We start from the raw sequence: 26,495 nt of genomic DNA, 5'->3' as shown, positions 1-26,495 counted from the left end.
TGCTTCAGCTTTTTTCACCATGTCTTGTTAATTGGCTGTCAAACTACATCTATCCTTGTTCCACGCTGCACAGCTTAGTTTTCTTGAATGCCATTTGCTTGGATACTATTTGGAGACAGGGACATGTTAATAATTGAGATGTGTTGTTTCACAAGATCTTAAAGATCTCCTCTGCCAGATCCCTTGTTGTGCATCCGGTTTATCCGGGGAGGGGCGGGGATGACCTCAATGATCGGCGCAAGTGAACTGTTAATCTGAAGGCATCATTATTTCTAACCTTGTGGTTTCCTTTTTTAGCCTGTACAAAGAAATCCTGTCATTATGTTCTTGCTACAAAGGGGAAGGCCTTCTGGGGAATCTCTCCGAGCCATCTTCTAATTACCCATCTCCGTCTCCTGGCTGGCACATGCATCTGCCAGGGTGAGCCAAGTGAGGCAACATATGCATAAAAGGTGTTTCATTGGGGAATCCCTCGCAATGCTCTGTCAGTTCAGCGGTTTAATTAAACACAGTCAAATAATGATGTATGCTTTACGAGCACTGCAGGAAATTTCACAGCCAATGATCTATACTCTCCAGCCAACATGGATAATTGTATCTGTGAATTATTAAAAAGGAATTCTTCTTTTCATTGTCTACTTATTATGTGCATTTCATTGTTATTTTGCATGTCCTCTGCTTTGGAAGAAGACTGACAATCAGGCCAACTTATATACCGCAATAACAATTTGCATGACCAATTACAACTACTTACAGTATAACTTGTCATTGAACTGCACCTGTTATTTTCACTTTAATAAGTGCCAGGCCTTTGCCCATCTGGGGATTTGAGCTAGTTTTCTGAACAATGCTAAACTTGCATGCCGCTCAAGCGGCCAATGTTCCCATCCTCTCCTTCAGCCAGTCCTGGTTTTTCAGCTAGTGCCACTCGGAATGCTCTCACTCACTAGGAGAAGTGAGAAACAGGACTGCAAGTACCAGAAGTGATATTGCGGTTTGTCAAAAAGCGAGACATGGTCGATGGAGACACCACAAATATTTGATAACAGAGCTTAAAAGCGAAAGGACAGACCTCTGGAACACGTGATAGAGCTATTATAATTAGTAGTACTTATCGCTTAAGGCCAGTTGGCATGTATATGGGCCTGCAAGTGGGAACTTATTCAATGTCATTTTATTGTAAGGCAATGTGAAATGTTTTTGAAATGGTGCACTTCTGCTATTTCGGTGGCTTGCCTGTGCATGGTCCTGAAACCAAAGACGGAGACAGGGAATTGTTATTGTCCATAAGGAAAGGAAAAAAAGTCAATTTGAGCCAAGTCACACATTCCACAATGCCACCTAGTAGCCATCGCTGGAAGTTCACCTCCAGCTCTGAGCCACCACAGCAAGGCATTGTGGGTATGCAAATTGGCTCAAATGCAAACCCTTTTCTCCTGGAAATTGTCTTTGTCTAAGAGGGCAATGCTACAATGCACCTCTTTTGGTGTTGATACTTACAGGCCCAAGTACCTACTCTAAGTGGCCAATAGCCAATCAACCTTAGATCAGTGTGTCATCCAGGAGGGAGAACCCAAAATGGATCAGCTGAGGTCACTACTGTGAAGGATGTGTTAGCCACTGGTGTATGGGTGTGGGTATGTGGTAGGCCTACAAAAGTGATCAGTGTGTTGCTCTATTCATGCAGTGTGTACACAGGGAGCATACTGCAGTGTGTGACCGTTAATTGCGTGAAATATGTAACGTGGAGAGAAGTGAACATGTCAATCATCTAGAGCAGGTATGAGTGGTGGTTTGTGGGAGGGTAGCATTGTGTGAGGAAATGACTACTGCCCAGCAGGAGTACAAGGAGGAGTAGTGATTAGACTGACTACTAGGCCCTCACTTCTACAAAACAACAGTTACCCTAATCGTAAAGAAGAAACGGGCACAGCTAAGAGACATACCCCTTCACCTTTTATGGTAATGTGGGCCAGGGTAAGGCTGTACTCAGAAGAGGGGTGTAAATGTGAGACAGTAGCCACCCCAACAGCAATAATAAACTATTCAAAAATAAAGCAATGTCCAATCAAGGTCCAATACAAATATATGAACTTAAATTTGACACACCCAAAGGAAATATAAACTGTACTAGAAAACACCAACAACACACCATCCCTGTAAAGGAAGACAGCAATGCAGGCTTTATGATGCAAGAACTCTGGACACTTAGCAGGAATAAAAAGACAATACATCACTTCAATATTGGCGAAAGGGATATCTCTTTGAGAAAAAGGGGGTTTAGCCATCTCTCAGATCCCAACAAATAGACCAGAGGGGCTGGGGCCTTCCAACAGTACTGTAACCAGTTCTTGGTGGTTCAAGCGTTGACCTAGGTTTGGATGCAGTGAGGGACAGTAATCCAGACGGGGAGCAGGCATTGAGTTGGGTACGTGATGGAGCTTGCTGCGGTTTGAAGGGGCATTCGAAGTATCCCGGTTGATGAGGCCACAAGGGTCGGTTCGCCATTTGATCAGCAGTCAGCGGCAAAGAGGCTGGTTGTTTGAGGCATGGTTCGAGATGCGGCCCTTCAAATGCTTCCGCAGAGACAAGCTGTTTGAGCTGGGGCAATCGATGTGCTCAGCTAATGCGGTACACGGAGCAGCAACAGCAGGTCATTTTGCCCTTGCATGTGTGTGTGTCTGTATTTGGTTGACTTGCTGAAACTTTGGTTGTTTAAATTGCTACACATTTCAGCAGGTGGGTTCCCTATCTGGGCAGAACCATTAAACATCTCAGATAGTTTTCGGGAGATTTGGTGGAAAGGTAAACGGCCCTGCTCACTTGTGATAGCCTTTTAGAGAGAAAAATAGGGCTGACTCAACAGGGAAAGAGGAGGTGAGTTTGAGTTGAAGCCACAGACAGCATGCTGTGTGCTTTTCAGACCTTCTATTCTCTGTTGGTGACAATTTATTGTGCATTGTCCTTGATTTGTCAAGTTTCTAAAAGTCGGACTGCCCCATTGAGAACTGTGATAGCTTGATTTTGTATTACTTGTGCTCCCTTTTCCTCCTTCACCCCCCAAAAAACTCTATGCGAAACTCTTTGTGATTGTTAGATTTTTGAATCCTTTCCTCTTGCGGTTCCTTTTCAACAGCAAAAAGAAAGCAAGTAAAAAAACAAAACCTTGGTGAACATCTTTTGTATAAGTTAGTGAGTTTTCCTTTCCCTTAGTGCACCTCACAAAGGTTACCATGACTATAGAAAATAAACAACATATTTATTTTGGAGGAAGATGAGGTTAAACAGCTTTATTTTGGAATCACAACAAGTGTTGGATGAATGCCTATGACTTGAAATGGGAGCTCATTAAACAAACGGGATATTCATTAAACAATCTGAATGTTGTCATGTGCATTTATTGTGCAGATATCATGGCCTGAAGGTTTAAGAATGGGTGCTGGAGTTTTTTAATTCAGGCATACCCGCCATAGTGCCCATGCAGCACCAAACAGCAATCCCCTGTTTTGTTGGTGAATATGTTTGTAAGAATTCTCCACACATGCCATTGCCTCTGCTCTCAAGCTTCCTAACACCTGCACTGTCTATTTATTTGTGTACATGAGCGGATGTGTGAGTTGTTCACCTTCTCCATAGTAGCCTGGTTCGGGTGCTAGCTTGCAAACTATTCCTCTAATCTGAAGTCTATTGTAAGGGTCTATTGAGTTTTTTTGATGCCATACTACATTAACCACCTGCCTAAGTGTGTATTCTCCTCATTAAGTTTCATGCATGTTACTACCACTTTTACTGAGGACCGCTCACAAAATAGGTTGAAGATTGGAGAAAGGCTGGGATGCGGCCTCCAGGCGTTGTGTGACACAACAGGAGGCTTTACTTAGTACTCAAATCCTCCCTGCCCAGCCCCAACCCGTGCCTCATTAGTGACTCCATCACAGGACATGGAACACGAGGAGGCAGAGATAGAGGGGCAGCAAGATGGAGAACGTGAAGTGGTTGATTCACGCCAGGAATATGTGCTTTATGTGGCAGATGAGGAGCATCAGGTAGAAAACAGAGCTCGCAATGTTCCCAACTCCATTCCCAGAATTCCAAAAACATTGGACTGGGTGGCTCTCTCATGGATGGAAAAGGGCAACTCGAGAGCTCTGAAAACAAGGCAAAGTCGAGCAATAGGTGAATGGAGATGCAGGACAGAAGGATAAACATAAGGAGGGGCGTGAAGTTCAGGAGGAGGTGGAGGGCAGCATTGGCTGGAACACAAGGTGAATAAAGGGTAGGAGGTGGATGTAGATATATGGCAGGTGGCTAAGGATCATGAAGAGTGGCAGCCAGAGGAGGAAGAAGCTGAATAAACATATGCTTGTGGCTCCTACCCCATTGGTGTAGGCAGCTTTTGGTGCCCGAGGGGCAGATAGCTCCTGAATGGGAACCAAGATTCTTAATGATTCATAGGTAAACCCACACGGAGTGGTGAATTTGTTGAGTTGAGGGGCCTAAATATTTCCTCATATTAGGGTGAACAACCAAGCTTAGCGAGGGAGCGCACATTAATTAAGAGGTTTGTGGGGTTACCCAAGACTAGTTCTTCAAATAATGTGATGAAATAATGCATTTTGCACTACAATCTTTGACAAAAATGAGTTATAAAGCCATGCAATTTACCGTTGGTGCAAATGAAAATATCAAGTAAATTCTATGCTACCAACAGTACACTTCATAGGAACACTATATAGCATTTTCATGAGGCTTAGTCCCATCACATTTCGATGCTGGTTCTGGTCATTGTAAATTGCTTGCATGAGACTGCTGCCACAACCCTTTTATGCCAGTAATGGTTTCATGAAGCTGTTGCCATAACCTATCTATGCCAGTAATGGCAATTTGAAATTTCATGCACGAAGCTGCTGTCACAGTCTATCTATGGCAGTATTGGTCAGTGTAAATCACTTCACTTGTATTGTAAGTAACTCCAATCAAGCAATCCCACTAAGTCAGTGCCTTGTCTGGGATGCCCAAGGGAAGCCCTTATTTATGTATTTTTAAGGCAAGTTATAATCTGGCTGACCCTTGTATAACACCCCTCTCTTAGAATCCCCCTTGACCCCACTGAGCCAAGACGTAGGCTTGTTTTGCAAATTTAAAAGGTTTATTTGAAAAATTAAACTATATATATATATATATATGACACTTCTATAAATAAATTGATAATGGATAGTACACTTGTGAATATGAGCAGTAATCAGCAAGAGGTAATCCTACAGTAGGACAGTACTTGGTTACTTATGAATAGGAACAGAAGAATGAGGTGGGAAAGAATGCTTTATATGGTTCAAGGAAACGCAATGATGAATGAAATGCAGTACAGAAAATAACTTGATATGGCTTCAACAAAGGACAATGTAATCTCTTTTCCTTGACAATTCACTCCCCCTCTTTATGCAATATAAGGAGATGGAAAGAAGACACACAGTTCTCAGGAATGCAAACAAATATAATTCAGTTCCCCTCTAGCAAGCTTAGAGGAAAACAGGTATGAGTTTTAACACAGGCAAGATACTTTGATGTGGTTGCAATTAAGTGAAAAATATGCTAAAAAGGCTTTTAATTCCTTAAAGGGGTTGAGGGTGGGTGATATCTAGTTTATATTAGTTCAGGCTCACTTTAGCAATGCTCTATGAGTAACTAGCAGGTTAAAACGCGTCCGTCGAGTGTAATTATGGAGGCCCTATAAGGACTAGCAAGTCTGTTCTAAGTTTGTTGGAAAGCCTAGAATCTTAGCTTTAAGATGACAGTTAAAACTCGCTCCTAGCGCAAACGGTTCCGGAGATACGGCCGATTTAGTCAAGGTCGTTTTTCGGATTTTAAATTTTAAAGCTCAGAATGACAGATGACAGTTTTCAGTTTTAAAGATGACAGAATGACACAATTCTAGGTGGCAGTTCTAATAGGCTAAAATAGTTTGGATTAGATTATTTTAAACTAAGAGATTGGTTTAGGCACAGTGAGTACTCACACTATATTTTTAAAATAAGCCGTCAAGGTCTGGTCAGGTTGGACAGGGCTTCCGACGGGTGGTTCTGAAGTCCCGGCTATCTGGGTCAGCTCTGCTCTCTGGGTCTGTCAAGCATCGGTTCTGCTCACAACGGTCTGGTTTGCGGTTCTCTCTGGTTCCGGATACAGCACTGCTTTCTGGATACTGCTACAGGTTCTTGCAAAAGTTCTTGGCAAAAAATTCAAACAGCTTGCCCGGCTGTTGAATAGTTTGGTTGGTTTTGAGGCCTGCTGAAGAGCATTCAGCTTGTGGATTCAGGCCTCTCTGCTACAAATTCTGGAGTTAATGTCTGCTACAGGTTCTGGAGATTGATGGATTTGAAGTCTGGATCTCTGGATGTGAAATCTGAAGTCTCCCGGCAAAGCATCCTGCAAGAAAGTGGAAAGTGAATGTCCCCACCTGTCCTGCACTGTCTGCTTTTATGTGTTTAGAAAGTGGGTGTGTGCGTGGCATAACTGAGCCTGCCCCTCTCTACTTGTCATTGGCCCAATTCTGCCCTCTCCCATGATTGGGGGAAGAAAATGGATTGTCATCATGATGAGGTCTGTTTATGGGTCAGAAGATCCTCCCCTGGTCAATTTGCCCACAAATCTATATTTGATTCAAATACATATTTCCCAGATACACAAGTGGTTGACATTACATGTACATATTACAGATGAATTAAGACAGGTCTCTGTTCAAGCCCCATGTTCCTGCGAGCTGGGATTCAGAAATGACAACATTTTGCGCTTTTTGGTCGGTTTACCAATATCGGACATTTACCAAAAATTACACAAATGTGCGCAAGGAGTATGGACATTAATTGATGAAGTGTCAGATTTTTAACATGCAGACATTTGGAGTTAGACCCTATTTTCCGCTAGCAACCCCCCAGAATACACCACAGGGTCCTAACACCTCTTAAAACATGCACAGAAAAATCACAAAAATAATGATATTACTTATATAATTCTGACAAGTCCGTACTATGAATTATCCATCTTTTTTTAAAATTATGCTCTGGCCCAAAGGGTTGTGGTTTCCCCTAAGCACATGGTGTAGTTTCTGGTTTGTCCACTTCCCCCAAGCTCAGCTTGCTAGCAGAGGCACTGCCCCTCCCAGTTTCTCCCAAGAGGAAGCCATTTTACGACCCCCTCAATATAACATTTGCCTGAGTCCAGGACAGGGCTTTGTTCACTTTCCTGCAGTCCCCAGGTGCTCCTCCCCTAAACCAATCAGAGAGGTGTCATCTCCTTTTGGCAGGGGCAGCAGGATGCAGCTAGGCCTGGGAAGAGTGGCTGAGCCGGTTTCTCCTGTCGGGGGTAGTTGTCAGGCAGAATTCAGCTAAATGTCACTTTAGTTCCCAGTTTTCTACATTCAAATCCAACTTACATGCAGCTATTTTTTATATATACATTAAATAATTACTTCCTTCAAGTCATTTCAGAATATAGTTTGACATTGTATCCACCTCTTAGCAAGTCTTTCCTTGGCCTGGTTTGGGTTCATTTGTTCAGTTTTACACCAAATTCTGGTGGTTTTAAAACGCCAGCTTTATGATAGTGGTGAGCACCAGTATTGCATCCCTTTTGACATTAATAAAATGAATTCCCCACAATTCTGGGTTGCTTTTGGCAATCAGCATTGCCATTCCCAATGGTTTCAGGCTACTGTGTGTGTAGCCCAATGGTGGTTTTAGGCAGTGCCCTCCTGTACTCACAACATAGGCAAAAATGGGTGGCAGCCTATTCTTCATGTTTTCCCTGTGCACTCTCTGGGGAGTTCTGGCCATCATGATGTTTTCAATGCCAGTAACGCAGTTTTATGGTAGGGATTGGCTGCATGGGTAAAAACACCCCACAGTATGAAGCTTCTGCCACACCCTATCTATGTCAATAATGGTCAACAAGGCTAACTTACTAAGACTATTCCATGCACTTCCGCAACTCAGATCAATTAATTCACAGGAAATAAAGGCGGTGAGCTTCGAAGATGACCATTATCTAGATAAAGTTCAGATCGAATTATATACTGCTGAGGCCATGAATCGAATTCTAGACATGGCCACTCCTTTGCTCACACTAGGATTCACACTCACGTCAATTTCGGATGAGTTAAGAGATGCTGACAAATCAAAGTCCTGCCGCAATCACCAAGCACATTTGTCCAACGCCTATAACAAGTCACGAGACGATAGACCAACAAGACATATGAGTCCTAACTCATAACCCTCTAGAAATTTCACTTCGTTATCAGGCAATCAGTCAGACACTAAGAGACAATTTCAAGACAACCAACCTTTTTGGAGAGATTATGAAGAAGATGCATCACAATTGATGAAAGAGTCAGAAACTCGATCATAACCACCAACCAACCCAAAGAGCAATAGATGGAAACTCTGTTCTTGGAATACAAGAGGATCATACCATCTTTTCAACTCTCCAGAACTTGTACTAGAATCTTGCCACATTATATGCCTACAAGAGACTTGGATGACTAACACGCCGGCCTGTGATGGGTACATCACTGCCTTTAATCCGGCCCTGAAAGGGACCGGGGGCCGTGCGGCAGCAGGCCTTTTGACGTTGATAAAGATATCTCCACTTTGGAATTTCGTTGAAACAGAAAACATAAATTCTTGGACCCAACGGACTATCATCAAAATAGAGAGTGAGACGACCCAGGAATTCCTATTGGAATCACATTCCAGGCCAAGGAGCATGCTTGCAATCATCAATGTGTACTGGAAACCAGTGGCAAGCAATGACAATAACTTCTTGGATGGCATATTTCTAACAATGGACAGAATTAGTGCTAAATTCTGTGATATAAATTCCATCATTTGCAGAGATCTTAATATTCACCTATATGACATTAGTGGTCTCCCTAGACATTCAAATGACCTCTCTACCAGAGCTCTCCATTGATCGAAGGAGATCTCTGCGAGAAACCTAAAATTAATAAACCAACCATATGATGACCAGAAACTGCCAATCCCGACATGGTCTTACCATAACTCTTCTACCATCATCGACTACATATACCTATCACCAGCCATAACCAATATGTTATTGGACTTCCAAATAATACCTACTACTGAGAGTGATCACTCAATGCTTATGATCTCTGTTGCAGGAGCTGGAGACCCTTTGCCCTTTCCGCCTCCCCCGTGGCTTGAAATCGTTGGAGGTAATACCAGATTAAGAATTAGCAAAAACCAGTTAGCCACTATTCCGCAGATCTTCCAACAAACGTTCTTGTCAAATGAACAGAAAATAAAATAAACTATGACTGGGTATTACTCCCCTTTCAAAAATACAAGCCTGCTACAGAGAAACTGACTCATCAACACTACTATAACCAGGAAATAGTTAAAAAAAGAAAATTGTTGTGGCAAAACCTGCGAAAATGGAGAAAAGATCCATCTCCAGCAAACCTGGAAAAGATCCGAAAAGCAAAACAAGGATACAGAAATTGCAACAAATCAAATGCGATGGCATTGCAGCAAACGGATGCCGAAGCAATGTTAAACACGCCAGAAACAAAAATCTGAGATCCTTATGGGACCTCCTAAATAACAATGCCCAGTAGCAACAATTGATGGTATCAGAACGTCACCCAAGACAATTGGATCACACACTTCTCCAATCTCTACACAATTCACGTAACAGCCACAAAAGAACGGAGATACTACCAACCTCAAATCAATGGTCCTTTACCTGGGAGAAGCATATATTCGTAGAAATGATTGGTAAACTAAACTCCTCCAGAGCACCTGGGCCAGATGGGCTATCCAATGCCGCTCTGAAACATGACCCAGAGACATGGGCGAATCTCATGGATCATATACTAACACTAATTAACACAGTAAAGTTACTACCACGGACGTGGACCAAAGCGGTATTGATCCCAATTTATAAACAGTGTGATAGAGATAACCCTGTCAACTTTAGACTCATCGCCCTGCTAGATCCATTGGGAAAATTATGTGCCTCATACCTGCTCCAAAAATTGACTACATGGGCAAAAGCTTCAAATCGATTTGACAGTCGGCAAACTGGCTTCACCAAGAATGTAGGAACTAACATAAATCTCCTAATTCTAAACTTGATAAAACATGAAGCCATGCGAAATAACGTGCCTGTCTATGCAGTGTTTATAGAGCTACATATGGCGTTTGATGCCATAAACCGATCTATCTTGTGGGAACAACTTGCCAAATCGAATTGCCCTGTAGAAATCAGGGAACCGATCAGATTACTATATTCCAACACGACAGTTGCGATCAGCTTAACAAAAGAAGGATCAACAACGGAACCCATAAGAACCTGGAATGGCTTAAAACAGGGATGCCCACTAGCAACTACCCTGTATAACCTGTATTCTGCCAATTATTCTATGAACATCGATCCTGCAAACCTCAATCTGCCGAAGATAAATTCACTCCCGGTTCCATACCTTATGTATGCTGATGACATTGTACTTCTAGATAAAATGCCATCTGGACTACAGGAGAACCTACGCATGACCAAATTATATATGAGCAAGAACGAACTTCAGATCAACAACAAAAAAACTAAAATTATGGAATTAACTAACCATCACAAGGTTTCTAGGTGATATAGACCAATAAACTTCATCCTGGACAAAAAAGCGTTGAATGAAGTTACCTCCTTCAAATACCTTGGTGTATTATTAAATCAACAAAAAGAAGAAACAGCCTGGGTGACCATGTTGGAAGGTAAAATCCAAATGTTGGCATGACAAGGTGTGATGCTACATAGGCGTTATGGAAATTTTCTGCGAAACTGATCATAACGTTTTACCGCCAAAAGGTTATTCCCATCATTACCTATGGAAGTGATGCGATGATCAATGCAACTAACATAAACTGGGAAAAGCTAGAGGCACTATTCTGGCAGAAAATCTTGCAGCTCCCAAAGAGCTTTCCTATGCCCAGAATACGTTTTGAGGTAGCCCTAGAATCATTAGCTTCAATAGTGCGCTGGAAGCAGTTGGACCTCCTGCGTAAGGTCATAAACGAAGATCCAATCCCAGCAATGCAAATCCTCAGAATAAAGCCACACACAATGCATAATACCATCTTGAAAGCATGGAGAACTGAACTGCTAAACCAAATGGCAAAGGAAGACATTACGGAAGAAATGCTCATAAATCGCCCACAACGGGCCAAGATCAAGCTACAGCACAATGATTGGTCTAAAACAATCGCAGAGAAGGCATCCTACTCAATGAATTTGCAATGCCCGATAGACATACGAGCATTGAATGAACTTCCACACTACTTGGAACTCTTTCCGGACCCTATTATACGAACAATCTTCAGGAAAATGCGACTAAATATTTTACCCACCAAACAAAGACTCTCTCAAATTCGATCCATACCAAAACACGAAACTTTTTGCAGTTTTTGCCAAAACAAAAAGACACCAGAGTCTCTTAATCATCTTATCATGATTTGCCCTGCACTAACTCACAAAAGAATCCTCTTTGGAGCCCTATTTAAGATCTCTCAAAATCAAGAACATGGTGACTCCAGGTGGCTAAAACTCCTACAAGGACAAAATAACAAGCTGATATATATAGTCACACAATTCCTAGATAATATTTTGGAGCTTACTTAAGCCACTTAAAGTGCTTCTCTCTTTTTTTTCTCTGTCTCTTTTATTGTGGTGCTCTGTTTTTTTTGTAATTTGTAAATAACGAGAAATGTCAATCCAAATGAAAAGTTTATATATATGAACTATATATCATTTTAAATAAAAAAATAAATAATGGCCAGTGCAAGTCACATGCATGTAGCTACTGCTACAACCTATCTATACCAGTAATGGTCAGTGTGAATCTCGTGCATGAAGCTGGTTTCACAACTTAACTATGCCAGTAATGATCAGTGTAAATCACTATCATGAGGCTGCTACCACAACCTATCTATGCTAGTAACGGTCAATTTAGCTCACATGCATGAGGTTTCTGACACAAGCTATCCATGCCAGCAGTATCCAAAAGGGGTTTACAGTGACCAGTCATAAAAACAAAACATGCACACACACACTCAGATTCACTCTGATCCTAACATACACATATATACATGCACAGCTGCAGACTCACTCAACCAGCCTTACACACACAAACAAACTGCAATTCATTCAAACATACACACAAGCATACATACGCATAACACAAAACACACACACGCTTACCTTAGGTTGTCTCTTCTATCGTTGCTTCAAGGGGACATGTGTGGGCTAAGTACACAATAGAGCCAGAACTGCCATACCACTGTCACTTCATGGGACAAATTTAGGTGTGCATTGACTGGCCACCCCTGAAGGCGTTGAAAACCTGGAAGTACAGTCATCATTTGGCAATGTTCTTGCCAAGTAACCCTTTGAGTGGTGCACTGCATCACACACATCACACTCTGCAAGAAGGTTGTGAAGCAACCCTGTGAGTGGTGCAATGTGCCACACGTGTTGACATGCCTACTGTAATGGTTCATTGAGAAGCCACCCTCAACACAGGGAGTTCCTTCCCTCCCCATTCATGTGGCTATGCAACAAACTGTTTAACAGATTCTTTTTTGAGCCTCATCTCAGACACATATCATGGCCCTTGGATCTCTCTACCTTGAGTTAACAATGAGCTAAGAACTAGGCTGGTGTACAGTAAATATATTGGTACTTATTGAAATGAAAAGTAATAGAAATTAGCACAAAAATGTCAAAAACCACTTTATCCATGGCACAACACAATCAACTTCTCTCAGCATAAATAAGTCACTAAAGTGAGTTAAAAAGAATACAATCACAATTCTTCACGTTCTGCAAATTTCACTTCACAAAATAATTACACTGATCAATAACAAAGGCACTTACCTAATGGTGTATAATTTAGAATTATTCTGCAGTCTTAAAAGGCTAGCAGTAGGATTTCAAGATTGGTAGTTATGATTTCACCCACACGTTTGGTTTAAAATAAATACATGGTAGTTTCTCAGTTTGTTTTTCAGACCCCCCATGCTTTGGTTTATGTTGGGAAGTCAGACAGAAAAATTGGAATGCTTTGGGGAATTTTGGATTTCAGACTCCTCTGAAAGGCCTGTGTTGGGTTCAGCTAGACAACAAGGATTACCCAATTAATGTATAGACTATAGTTTTCAGCGCACACTGAGAAGTGAGTTTTGTTAATTTTGAATGTTAACAGAATTCACCCTGTAGTGTTCTGCCAAATGGGGCATTAAATAAATTAATATTTTTGGTCAAATAGGCTAAGGATCTACACAGTTTTGCCCTCCCCCCACCCCTGCCCAATATAAAGGGAAAGGATTCAAGGCAAGCAGAGTCCCCAACCTTTTGGTTTCCCAGGGCTCAGTTCTACTTAGCAAGCCTCTATTTAAGGTTCTGGAAAGCCAGCTGCATCTCAGGACACTATGGAAAGATAGGACAGGGGTCTGGTCACTCCACTCTCAAAGATGGCCTCCCACTCTCCACCATAGGACCCAGTCAGCTTGGAGGCCTTCCCACGAATAGACTGCTCCACCCAGATGCGCTCTCAACAATCTCCCCTAGTGTCTCCTTGCAGCTGTCAGATGGTAAGTTTTAGCCTTCCTGATGGTCTGTCTGTTCCTGTCTTTCTCCTTTTTCTGCCTGTCCTTATTGTTGTGTGTGTCCCTTGTCCTAGTGCAGTGCCACTTATATAGCAGCAATGACACTGCCAATTTTACAATCTTGGGGAAGTATCCTGCAATAATCCCTGCCACTAGGATTAGACGTGTACCCTTCTCTCTCCTCCCAAACCCAGCCTCCAAGTCAGGATTGGTTTAGGGGTGTGGAGCAACATATGGCAATTTCCATTTAATTGCCCTTTGTTCTCCTTTCAACTTTTTTGGCAAAAACTAGTTATGTATCACAACTTCATAATTCTGCTAGCAACTGCCACACTAAATATTTTTTCTGATTCAGCTAATCATGAAGAATTAGATAAGCTAACCACCCAATCTGTACGATGTAGCACAGCCATGTGGTGCATTTCTGCCATTTCCATAAAAAGCACGACAGTTATGAATATGTAAGTTATTGAGCATATCCCTAATTTCATTTTCCACCCGGTCACCAACTCTCACATTTGGAGCATGTTCAGATCAGCCATAAACATAGTTTAAATGGCCATTACAGTTCCCAGAGTTGCATGTGGACATTTTTCATATCCCCCGAATTGCCTGGAAATTATATAAAAAATGGGACAAAAATTAAATCAATCCGCCTTATGATGGCTGAGAAAAAAGGCCTAAATGGTAATAGTCCTTTTAAATTAATTGTGAATCTTTATGTGGGATAAATGGCCCTGACTCCTGCCTTCCAGCCATTTGTTTTCACTGGGTCAGCCTGTGCCCAGAGTATTTATTTTTTTATCAGTCTTTGCTGTACTGGAAGCTTGTTCTTTGAAGTTGGTGCCCCATTTTCACACATATTAATCGTGCTCCAGCAAAGAGTGTCTTTTTCTTGAAGTCAATGCTTACAGAGCCAGCAGGTCTGGAGAACAATTAATTTCGAAACCTTTAGCAGGAAATGTTATGACCGTTGCTTTTTAGATGGGAGATGTGACATCAAGGCTGAGAGTGGGAGTTTTCCTTGTGCAGTTTTTCCTACAGCCAGCAAAAGGGTCAGCCTTGGGCTGGCATTTTTCCATGAAGACAAAGTGGCGCTTCAAATGTCTTTGGAGGGTTGCTAGGTGAAACATAATATACAATGCTTTTGGTCAACCCGAACATCATGTTTTCTTTTCCTGACATTTTTCAGTGAGCAGTGATATATTTTTCACGTTTACTTTTTAAAATCATTTTTATTTGCACACACATGTGCAGGCCATTTATGTTTTCAATGTTTAACAATCCTGTTTTCCATGTGACAGGGATGTTGTATTACTCCTTCTTTTGTAAATTAAAATGCTGCTTATCCATTGGTAATGACAGGTAGGCCCTTTTCCACATGTTTCTTTAATTTTACTCGAAAAACAAAAACATAGGCTAGGCCGTTTTTGTTTCAATGTTTAAAATCTTGCTATTCATGTGAAAGGCACTTCTGTTTGGGGCCTTTAAATACACCCCACACTACAATGCCTTCACATTTCTTTTAAATATAAAGTCTGGATCCCAGACTGAGCATCTGCCCTGCACCAGGCTTGAGGGTTCATCGAGCACCAAGGAGGAGACAGGGGGATAACCAACACCACTGATTCCTGGGCTTGCCCCTGTCCGAACCTGTGAATGGGGTTCTGTGGCTTAAATGGTTGGATCAGCAAAAGGGTACTACCCCAACACTTTCCAAAATGGGACCGCCATTAGTGGGCAGTACGTACCACTTCTCTATAAAAATAAAATGTGTCATGCAAGAAGAATGCACTTTATGTATTGGGCACAACTGCAGTGCATAAACACATTTTGTGGTTGCATAATCCAATGTTTTATATGCTTGTGCCATCTGCCACTATGTTAGACTCCTCTATTTGTGGAGGAAGAATTTGGCATCACTTTGGTGAAACAGGTAGTTGATCGCCATTGTATAGAGCACAAAGGATGAGCCAGAGATCTGACTGTAGCTAGTGGCACCAGCTTCAGCTAGCGGGACGGTGTACTCAGCACCCCATATTCTGCATGGTAGACATATTGGATGTGCATGCAGTCTCTGAAAAGTCATTGCTGGGGGCCATATATATCAACCTTTCCTGGTCTAATGGTCTTACTTTGATTTATACTGACTCTCCAGGAGGTAGTATGTCTGAGCAATTAAAGCAGCACTTCTGAAGGTAACTGATGATTTAAAGGTACAGAAAACACCCAACAAGGGAATGATCACTATATTACTGTAAAACTATATTCTTTATATAAAGGTTCTGCAAACTAATAACAAAGCGTGAGCCAATAAATTCAGCAGAACCTTGAATCAACAGAATGTTCACTCTATTCATGGAATTGCGTTCGGATTAACAGATTTGGGTGACAGATTCTGATTTAGCTCATTACAATTCACACTGTGAAACATTGCTGTAAACATTACGTTGAAGAGGTCAGAACTTTTCCTGGCAGCACATGTTCAAAGTAAACAAAGTATCAAGTTAATGGAATAGATCAGAACTTCGGGGACATTCCCGCCAGGGATGCGTACAGAAAGCTAATAGATTGCAACAGACCGTTTCTTTAATGCAGAAACACAAATAAGTATGGGTTTGCAGCTATTAAACAATGTACCCTTTTAAAAAAACATTTAGTGCCAAATTCATAGAAAGGTAATGGTAACTAAAATGCACAAAGGATGTTTTTTCTCATTTGTATTAATTTGAGAAATGTGCGGGTGACCTTATTCACGAAGGTGGCCTATGCATTAGTAGTCTGAGATGAAGCCAATTGATGCATTGGCCAGCCCCTTCCCATCTATGGTACTCGCTGCACCCAGGTGGATGCTAGGACTGCATTTGTGAAATGTGTTAAAAAGAAAAAAACATTTCTATACATGCTTGAGGGATAGTAACTAGGTTGCGGCTGTGCCACTAAAGAAACGTATCCAGTGATAATGTTGCTTTGAAAATGGCAACCAGGTGGTGACATTTCCCTAAAAATGCACTCTCCAGACAATCAAACACTTTCCCGAAATATTCTAGGATTGGGGATAATAATATATAATTATATCCCTCCTAGAATATTTGTGGAAAAAATTTTAGGGTACAGGAAAAGAAAGTTGCTTACCTGATGACTTTTTCACAGCAACATTATCACATGGAACCAAAAAGACAACACTCATGAATGAGTCAGAAAATAACCTGTCGTACATTGCACTTCCCCATCTCCATTCAGTCACGTGGGAATATGTTTGTTTTCTGCACATTTCCATGTGTATTCCATTTCTAAATTTGGGATGAGCATTAAAATGTGAAAAAACACCCTCTTATTTGTGCAAATGAGTTGGAAAAGGGAACCAGAATTTGCATATTTATAATGCACAACCAAAGGAACTTTTTTAAAAGGGCACATTTTTCTTGGGAATAAGTGATGATATGCATTAACAGAGGTCCTCACTTGCACAAACAAATGTTTTGAGACTAAGGGAATTATTCACAAAGCATTTTCCAATGGGGTTTTGCTATTATAAAACACTTCTGGGAATTAGGCCCTAGGCCTCTTACTGTAGACATATGTATTTTTCCTAGGTATGGAGCTCATAATATTGCAAAGATACCTAACTAAATGCACTCTTCTAAGGAATGCCCGAGTCCACACCATGAATGCTTGACGTAAGACTGACCCTGCCTCAGGCTTATTTATTTATGCACAATGAAGAACAATGCTTTTGATTGCAAAAGAACGTACAATAGATACGATTTCAGATTTGATGGGAAGCAGTGAGCTACTTACAATGGAGAGAGTTTGAGTGACATGCTGGCCAGGTTGTGGTAGCGAGTTAATGGAAAATTCACCAGGGACAATACATATGTGCACTAACATAGATTAAGGACAATCAACTTTAGAATTTTTTAAGTGCAGGTAGTTGGTATGGCCATCTATCTTAGGAATGTGACCATGATGGAAGACATGTTAGAGTGGAGGCAGAGAACCTGAGTGACAGGGGCAGGTTAGAGGCAAAGGAAAAATGTTAGCTTTAAGGCAGATGAAAGGTAAGTTAAGAGTATAACTCAGAGGCGAGGAGGTAGGCAATTTGGCCTTAAACAAATCAGTGTGGACTGTTTCTTGGATGTTCGGGAGAAGAAAATTCAATGCAAGTGGAGCAAGAAGAGAGGTAGAGGAGAAGTGAGAGGACACACAGGGATGACGAAGTGCCACAAGGTAGCCGGGGGTGCACAATGGAGATTATGAGAAGGCTTGTAGGGTTGGATATAGGAGGATAGATACAGTGTTGCCTTACTGTGGATAGATTTGTGAACCGGGATAAAGAAATTTAAAGATGGCCCTGTTTTACATCGCCAGCCATCCAGCCTGGTGACTATAAAAGGAAGTAAATGTGAAGTGAGGGAGTTTAAAGAGAGTCATTGCAGTAAAGTTAAACATCTTGTCGATGGGGGGACAAGAGAAGAAGCTGGTACAATAGTCTAGTTTAAAGAAGACAAGAGTGGTTATGCTTGGCGGTGTTGAAAGCAAAGAGGTGCCTGATTTTCTTAATATTTAGGAGTTTGAGGCAACACGTTGCAGTTTTAGAGCTGAAAGTAGAGAAGGTGTGAGAGGAGTCCTAGATGACACAGAGAGTTCTAGCTGAGGAGGAGCAGGTCAGAGTGTCAGGTGGGAACTGGACAGAAAGGCAAGAGATGACAGAGAGTATTTGGCAGGGAATAAGTCCACCTCTGTTTTGTTCAATATCAGAAAGTGTGAAGCCATCCAATATGTCATGGCAGAGTGACAGTTTGAAGGTACAGTGAGTCGGGGGTCTATGTCTGGAATACCCTTAATCACTTAGGGTGAAACCCCAATTCTTTCAAAATATGAAAAATTATAGAGGTCCCTCTACTGGGAACACATGTGCTCAAATAACCTGTTCTATGGAATGTATCCCACTCAGGAGGGTCTGCGAACATGGTTTAACTCACTGCACCCTTCTCAACTAAGACCTATCATTTGCATATCAGTTTGGTTCCACCTAGGAATTCCAGCACCAAAATGCTAGGCAATTATCCTCTGAACAAGAGTACCATCAACAAACCCAGACATGTGTTTCATCCTTGTTGGGTCTCATCAGTGAGGTGAGGCACATTGAGCAAGAGGTCCATTTCTGCATTACCCTTAATGACTTAGGGTGAAAGTCACTAAGGGCAATCCAAACATGGACACTTTGCTCACTGTGCTTTAGAGAGTCTCAGCTGGACCAGACCTATATGCAAATGGATCTGCCTCCTCTATCAAGGGTACAGTGAGCTAACATGCATTATGTTTGGGTTTCTTTTGTTATTTATTTATTTATTTATTTATTTATTTATGTATTTTATTGTGCATTTGTTATTTACATTTTCCATTATATAGTAATCATTATTTTGTAGAAATTGTATGTTTGAATTTGTGTTAATGTAAAGTATGACAATTATAATGTAATGTTACTAAGTTTTTCAGTTGTATACGTTGTGGATATTTTGATGTTATTTGTTTGTATGTTTGTATTATACAAATATGTTATAGTTTGTTTGATGTATTTACAGTGTAAATTTAATTAACTTTTTTATAATTTTCCATTTAAAAAAATGATTTGTTTGTATGGATATAGGTTTATTTATTACATGATACTATTTGATGTTTTCAGGTTTATGGATGATTTAAGATTGCCATTATATTTAATTTAATTTAATATTTTTTATAAATGCATTGATAATATATTCATATGTTGTTAACGCAATATTATTATTTCTAAATGTTTGTAGACTTTTCAGTTTTTTTTGGTTTAACCTTATCTCTTTTGTAAAAAGTTTTTTTCAAATTATCCCCTATGTTTTATTTTAGGTTTTGTAATTGTCTGTACAATTTTTTTAAGTACTATTACATTTTGAAAATGAGTATGTGTTCTAATTTGATTTAATTGAAATATAGCAATGTTTGGTGTCATTGTGATTTTGTTCATGTAGTTGTGTAATATGTAAATTATTAATGTTTTTGAAAATGTAAATATAATTTTTGTGATGGCCTCCTCATAACCACTTAAAGCTGTCCATCAACTTATGTTAATACGAACCTTTGAAAAAGAGTCACATTTAAAAAAAGAAACTTGAAAAAAGTACAATTCGATTTCATTCATTTATGTATAATAGCTTTTAGAAACATACCCATTAAACCTTCTCCAAGTTGTCATTTTCTTTTAAAAAACAGTAAAGCTCAATGTAATACTTGTATATACTTGTTAATTTTTTTCTGTCTATCATTAGGAAAATCACAAGATATTCAAGAGGCATATAAAAGTACACTGACAGTTATTAATGTTAAAATAATATATATTTAGAGCTGATATTCTGTTTTATTAATTTTGTTATTTTATGCATTAAGATGTAATAACATTGTTACAGTTCTGTAATTGTTCATAGAACATTTTGAAGTACTATTGCATTTTTAACTTATTGTGTGTCATAATTTCTTTAATTGAAATATATGATTTTTTTTATAATTGTTTTTTTAAATATAATTGAGTACAATTTTAATTATTAATATTTGTGAAAATGTGAAAAGAATTTTGTGATGGCTTTTACATCATCCCTTTGAAGGGCTCACAAAATCTACCAGCCCACTAGCATGGTGAGTAGTTTTTATGAAGGACGAGTACCATTTGCATGATACTCGACCTTGCTGGCGAGTATGGGGATGTTCTAAACATATTTTTCATTTACTGCAAACGCACTTTGTTTGCAGTAAATGGCAAATGCAAGTTTCACTGTGCATGCTTGACAGCATTGCACCGAATATGAAGTCTGCTTATGGCGACATACACTATTTTACAAAAAAACACTGGTAAATATTTTGTCACCAGTCACCTTGGGGCAAGTGCATTTCTCTGAGATTGTGTATGTAAACTAAGGTACTCGCCCTTTAGCTCTAGTGAGATTATTAAGAATTTGCAAGACCTGCTTTGAGCCTTCCCTTATTTATAATGTTAACAAGCAGATTTGAAAAAAGTAAAATTAAAAGAAACTAGTTTTTAAATTTGAAAAAATCACTTAGAGTTTATTTATGTATAGTATCTATTTGAAAAATACCTATTACTTGTTCTCTAAGTTATAATATGAATAATTGTATGTACATGTTCAATTTATTATGGGTATCATTATGAAAATCACCAGAAATTAAGGAAGTATATAAAAGTAGATATACATGTTATTAATATTAAAATGATATATATTTTGAACTTGTATTTTGTTTTATTATACTTAATGAACAATATTTGATGTATGGTGCATTGTTTATGCATGCATTTTAAATATTGCTTGTTTATAAATAATTTAATTAGCGCTAACTTTGCTTGTGTATGTATGATTAAGTAAATAAAATATATTATAATTACAATATGTATTTTTTGAAATCAGCAACAACTATTTTAAGTGTTGGTGCACCATAAAGCAAAAGTTTAAATTATAATCTGTGTTGTACGCTTTTTTAATATTAATGGATTTTTTTAAATTGGCATGACGTGTATTTGTGATTGTTGCATTGTTTTATTAATGTTAAAAGTTGTATATGCATTATGTATTAACTTTTAATTGTATAAATGAACATTATTTAAATTTTGACTTATAATAATTATATTACTGAGGTACACATGTTGGATTTACTTTTTTTAAATATATTATTTTGTTTGGGCTGTAATATTTGTTCACTCTAATTGAGTGTTTTATAGGTAGTAAAGGTGAATATGTGCAACACATACTTGAGTCTATTTTATATTTCTATGTTATTGAGGTTTAAAATCTGTATGGGGCTGATTTACTAAGGTAAATAAGTAGTTTAAGTAAGACTAAATTCATTAAGCTAAAAAAATAGTGTAAGAAGAACTTAAGCCATTTTTTGGTACGAGTGTAACTTACACTATTTTTATCTTAGTAAATCCGCCCTGTATATTTATATTTGACTTTTAATTTCATAACCGAGCATCATTTTATTTATGTATTATTATAAGTTAAAACACATACATATGTTTATTAAGATTTTTGACTTTCTTTTCTTTATAGGATTTATATTTCTTTTAAAAAGAAACATTATTTTACTTGGAAATGTGCACATATTTTATTGTAATACAATAATTATATTGAAAAGGCAACGGCCCAAATTCATAAATAGCCAAGACAGTGTACATTTTAAAGTGCAACTATTTATTTCGATATGCATGCTATATTGTACAAAAAAACTAGTTTTAATTAATATTCAATTCAATTGATGAATGATACTTTCATTTTTGCAGACAAGTAGCAGCATTTGCTTCTCTAACTGCAATTATTGTTCCACATTTTAAGCAGCCTAAAAAGAATAAGCATACTCTGGAACAATAGTTGCTAAAGTTGGAAGTCACACAGAATCACCAACTTGATATGTTTTGGAAACTTTAGAATGTATAGGTTCATGTTACACTTTCAGTGGCCCAAATTCAGCAAGGAAGATATGAGTCATAAGTCCAAACTACACCCAAAATGAGTCGCAACTTCCACAGAGGAAAATTAGACAAATTTACAAAAAGGATTTCCTACCAAACAAAGAAAGGCAAAAGTCGAGAAAAGGAACGTACGTCAAAGATGATCTCCTTTCAAAAACGAAAGTCACGCAAAGACAAGTATGCGTAAACAACCCCATAAGCACATGAACATCAATATCTCTCCAAAACAATTATCAGAAAATACACAACATCCACAATCAGCACTATGCCAACCAAAGAGGAAACTGCACATAAAAAACCCAACACACGTCCCGTAACACACCACATACTGCATCAAACACACCTACTTGACACATCATACATGCAGCCAATACAAGAATCCCGAAAAGGGAACAACACCCTGATGCAAAATACATGCACATTGGCAGCACAAAAGACACACCTGATCCCCCCCCACACACACAGCTGCAAAACATCCCACACAAACAGGAACAAACCAACCGATACATTGATGATGCACATCAGCACGAAACATCATGAGGCTGCACGTCCTGATGTCATGGCGCACAGTGCCACTGCATGTCCTCATCTCAGGACATGTATACCTGCGATTTGGCCATGGCACCCTAATTCCAGCAATGGCATGATGCTGCAGTCGTAGCCACTGGGTCTTCCGCACCAGGGTCACCCCCTTTGGCATGTCGGACATGGAGGTCTATGGAAGGTACCGCTTCCCTCCGAACATCATCTTGGAGATTTTGCAGGAGTGGGAGGGTGCATTGCACCCACCACAATGCAGTCAAATGCTATCGTGGCACATGTGAAGCTCTAGGCCACACTACACTTCTTCGTCACAGACTCATTTCAGAGGACCAGTACATCACTGCAAGCATTTCACAGATCACGCAGTCACGCAACCTGCACCAGATCATGGAATGCATCATATCATGCCGCCTCCCAGGATGAACAAACACAGGTGGCCTGCGCATTTCACACGGCACACTGCTTCACCAGGGTTATCGGTACTATTGACAGCACCCATGTCGAACTCTGATCTCCCCCTTAGGACTGAGCGCACATGTTACAGAACTCCATTGGCACTCCACCAATGCCGAACTGGTCTTCAACACGGGTGGCCTGTTCACCGATGTGTATGCCAATTTTCCTGGCTCCAGCCACAAAAGCCACACATTCTGGGTCTCCAGTATGTGTGCACAGTGGGAAGCTGGACACTACAGGGACATGTGGTTTATAGGTAAGTACTGCAACTCTGACTACCTTAAACTACACACATTCCTCCACACACAGGAACCGATGACCATCTGAACACATGTACGCGACCATTGGGTCCACACAAAGCCAACCAGCACACATCCAACAACACACACATAGGAACACTCAATGCACACTGATTCCATTCATGCCCATCTCTATGCAGGTGATGCCGGTTATCCATTGCGACCCTACCTCATGACACCCTACAGGTAGACCGCCACCATGCAACAGGAAAGGTACTATCCGGCACACAGAGCCGCCAGGGGCATCATTGAGCTTTCCATGGGCATCCTGAACTCACGATTCAGGTGCCTAGACCACTCGGGGGGGGGTGTCCTCCTGTACAGGCCAAACGTTGTGTGCAACATCATACATGCCTGTAGCAACCTACAAAACATCACTGCGTGCAAAGGTGTACCTGTAGAACCAGTACCCAACTTCAGGCCTGAGCCACAAGCCAGGTCACCGATCTGGGGAAAGGACAATGCAACAGAAGTGCGAGTGAGGAGGCGGCTGCTCAACAGCTTCTTTGCATGAGCATGCATGCATCCTGCAAGGAACAGTGACTGTACATGCAATGGTTTTCACGACAAGAGGATGCCACCTTTCAGGAATGGCCTGCACACACTCACCTGCCTGAGACACCCAAGGAAACAGACATCTGGCCATGGCAACAGATAGCAAACGGGCACGCACCACACACCTAGCCCGCACTGCACATCAAAGAAATTGACTCATATTGAGATGAATCTGGCTATGTCATCACTCCTTTCCAACGGAAAGTCTTTCTCCATGTGACCAGGGTAAGGCCGAATCCTGACCGATGGGAGAACCACATTGGGGGAGATGACTTTTATGGGTCTGGAGAGGTGTCACCAAACAAGAGATGGTATTCCCTCTTTCCCCTAGAACCTGATGACCCCCCTCAATACCACAGACCATTATGGCATGTTGTAATGTTGCATAAGAATGCCCCATGATGACTAATATCAAAACTTTGAGAGATTCCCCTTTACATTCAGAACATGACACCCCCCACACACACTGAACTCACATATCTTTATGGCTTATTGGGCTGTAGACCCAGTTGAACCACCATACACCAATAGTAGAACTCTTTCTAACATCTTCTGTAAAGACACTGAGACAAGGAGGAGCACGGAAGAAAAACAGAGCACATAAATAGAGACGCCCTCTAGTTGTTTGTGGAGACCAATAGGTGGAGCAATGTTTAAAAGTAGGAAGCATCAAGATGGAACAAAGCCCCATGGTTTGCAGGACTATAAGGAAGAGGTACTTTTGTAAGTTAATGGTGATGAAGATTGTGAAAGACCTAGCATGAGAGTAAACCAGGCAGTATGATTGCGAGTCTGGGACTGCAACCAAATACAGTGAACATTGTAAGGTACTGGCAGGAGAGTCTATCAGTCAGGCCTATGGGAAGTCAGAAACTCAAGGAACGGAAACCATACCTCTTGGGTTGTAAAGGTGAATAAAGCCTGGAAAGCACAGAGTAGAAAAGAACCTTTTGTGTATGTGAATTCAGAGAAAGGAAGCCCTACCCCCGGGATTAGTTAATGACATATGTTGGGAAAAGAACTGTGAATTTAATCTAGGAAGAAGCTGAGAAACTATGAAGAAGGGAAGCCCCCTTCGTGAGGATTGTCAGACTTTGTGCAACTTTGACCATTTGTTCATTTGTACACCCTTTTTGAACTTTGTGTTGGAACATTTGTATTTGTATTTGTTTTATTTGTATAGCGCAGCCAGGCCCAAAGGCAACCGGGCGCATATCTTCAACAGTAAGTTACAAGGATGGCATATAGACAGACAAGTGGTTACAATCACGGCAGAATTACATTTAACATTGAAAAACAAATTATTTACAATGGAGCAGTATCATACAGAAGCAGTAGGTAGTCCCCTCGGTCATGCAAAGCGTCAAGCTGTACTCATAAGTTCATGTGAGGAGGCAAGCCAGAGCTTAGCTTTGTGTTTGAATAAGTTAAATGAGGGTAGATTTCTGATGGTGAGTGGCAAGGTGTTCCAGAGTTTAGCCACCTGGACTGGGAAGCTGACACCTCCAGCTGTTTGCAGCTTAAACCTGGGGATCGTGAGACCTTGAGTTTGGGCAGATCTCAGCGACCGTGTTGGAATGTACTGGGTGAAGCGGGAAGCTAGATAAGTTGGGGCCTGGTTATTTATGCATTTGTAGGTAAGGGCCAGAGCTTTCAGGGAAATCCTTTGGGGGACTGAAAGCCAGTGAAGGTTCTTCCTAGTTTCTGAGATGTGGGCTGATCTGGGGATGTTGAGGGCCGCTCTGATGGCATTATTATGGGTGATCTGGAGTTTGTTAAGGTTCCGTTGATTGGTACCTTGGTATATAGCATTGCAATAGTCCAATTTGGACATAACCAGTGTCCTGGCCACTGTGATGCAGTTTTGTGTGGTGAGGAGTGGTCGGCAGGCTGTGATCAGCTTACAAGTGTAAGCCGAGGCAGCTACAACAGCATTGGTTTGTCAGGTAAGGGAGAGTGTGGAATCAAGGTAGATTCCGAGGGCTTTAGTATCTTTAGATACTTTGATGGAATTGCCGTCAATATTGAAGGAGCTGAACAAAGGGTTCAGTTTATTTAGTCTCTGTTGTGTACCCAAAATGAGGAGCTCTGTTTTATCATCGTTGAGACACAACTCGTGATGGGCCATCCAAGCTTGGTTGACTTGGTAAATGTTGTTCAGAGCTTTGGAGTCAACAATGTAATCAACAGTGAAGGGAATGAGTATCTGGGTGTCATCCGCATAATTAGTGTAGGTGACACCCAGATAGTCAAGCACATCGAACAATGGTTTGGTAAATACATTGTAGAGGGTAGGGGAGACCCCTGAGGGACTCCGCAAGGGACTGAAGCAGGATCTGCAGTGGAGGTAGGTGAAAAAACTCTCATATGCCTATTGTCTAGGAATGACCTAATCCAATTAGTAGCATTGTCTGAGAAATGGGCAGCAGATTTCAGATGCTGACAGAGAATTTGGTGATT

The sequence above is a fragment of the Ambystoma mexicanum genome, chromosome 5p (assembly GCF_040938575.1).
Source record: "Ambystoma mexicanum isolate Mex_15411 chromosome 5p, UKY_AmexF1_1, whole genome shotgun sequence".
Classification (NCBI taxonomy): Eukaryota; Metazoa; Chordata; class Amphibia; order Caudata; family Ambystomatidae; genus Ambystoma; species Ambystoma mexicanum.
Note: the sequence above shows the minus strand (reverse complement) of the source record.